Source organism: Perkinsus marinus, assembly GCF_000006405.1.
Source record: "Perkinsus marinus ATCC 50983 genomic scaffold scf_1104296970388, whole genome shotgun sequence".
NCBI classification, from domain to species: domain Eukaryota; phylum Perkinsozoa; order Perkinsida; family Perkinsidae; genus Perkinsus; species Perkinsus marinus.
The window spans coordinates 1-1389 of record NW_003202473.1 but is presented as its reverse complement, the minus strand read 5'-3'; the positions used below and the strand labels follow the sequence as shown (position 1 = coordinate 1389).

Here is a 1389-nt window from a genome sequence, read left to right as displayed (position 1 = left end):
ACTAGCGGTGCATATCACTTATGTAGTGATTGAGTATTCTGTGATACTGTAGAGGGACATCTGAATCCCTTCTCGGACGTACCGTCGTCAACCATCCCGCGGCCAAGAGTCTGATTAGGTCTTAAACGCGTACGTGAGATCGCGAACTGCTACTATAACTCTCGCATGGTAGGCCGCATTCCATCTCGATTGATAACTCCAACTGGTAAGGTTCTCATCGCATACTACAGCTAGCTCGGCACAAGCTGCACAACTTTTTCGAGACATCGAAGTTCCTGCTTGCAAGCGCATTCTGAAACCGCATGCGGCGGCTCGTGAATTTGGGCGGTTGTTTCATCTCCGCAACGCGTTCTGAGGTACCGGGCGGTCATTCATCATTCCTGCAAGGAGTTCTGCTCTAGGTGAATAGCTCTTTTCTATGCACGGACAACGCTTTATTAACGTTGTTTTTCCCCTGAACTGGCACGGTTGGGCCAACCGCACGGAATGGTACGAAAACACCGACTCTGTTTAGTGGAAATTTTTCGGTAAGACTGATCTATGCAGTCGATAAGCTGCACCTCTCAGTTTAATAACCATCTCGAGTGTATTGTGATGAATAGCAGCTCCTTGCTTCGAGCAAGGGACCTTTGGGTTATGAGCCCAACACGCTATCCACTGCGCCAAGCTGCTCATGCGTATAAACTCCTGTATCGCCCTGACGTGCTGAGCATAACTGTTCCACGATAGAATAGAGACTCTTCTCTCGTTGATACGAACATCACGCTATCCACTGCGCCAAGCTGCTCATGCGTATAAACTCCTGTATCGCCCTGACGTGCTGAGCATAACTGTTCCACGATAGAATAGAGACTCTTCTCTCGTTGATACGAACTGCACCGCCCGGGAATCGAACCCGGACTATCTGCTTGGAAGGCAGATATCCTAACCATTAGACTAGCGGTGCATATCACTTATGTAGTGATTGAGTATTCGTGTGATACTTGTAGAGGGACATCTGAATCCCTTCTCGGACGTACCGTCGTCAACCATCCCGCGGCCAAGAGTCTGATTAGGCCTTAAACGCGTACCTGAGATCGCGAACTGCTACTATATCTCTCGCATGGTAGGCCGCATTCCATCTCGATTGATAACTCCAACTGGTAAGGTTCTCATCGCATACTACAGCTAGCTCGGCACAAGCTGCACAACTTTTTCGTGACATCGAAGTTCCTGCTTGCAAGCACATTTTGAAACCGCATGCGGCGGCTCGTGAATTTGGGCGGTTGTTTCATCTCCGCAACGCGTTCTGCGGTACCGGGCGGTCATTCATCATTCTTGCAAGGAGTTCTGCTCTAGGTGAATAGCTCTTTTCTATGCATGGACACGCTTTATTAATGTTGTTTTCCC

The 1389-nt window shown here is 49.0% G+C and overlaps 2 non-coding genes across 2 annotated transcripts; both read right to left on the bottom strand.

The window, feature by feature from the left end:
- Nucleotides 1-599: 599 nt before the first annotated feature.
- On the bottom strand, nucleotides 600-672 carry Pmar_PMAR027501. Its single transcript has one exon. It is a non-coding gene; the product is annotated as a tRNA-Met (tRNA).
- Nucleotides 673-874: 202 nt separating this feature from the next.
- Nucleotides 875-946, bottom strand: Pmar_PMAR027500. Its single transcript has one exon. It is a non-coding gene; the product is annotated as a tRNA-Gly (tRNA).
- Between the last annotated feature and the right edge of the window lie 443 nt (nucleotides 947-1389).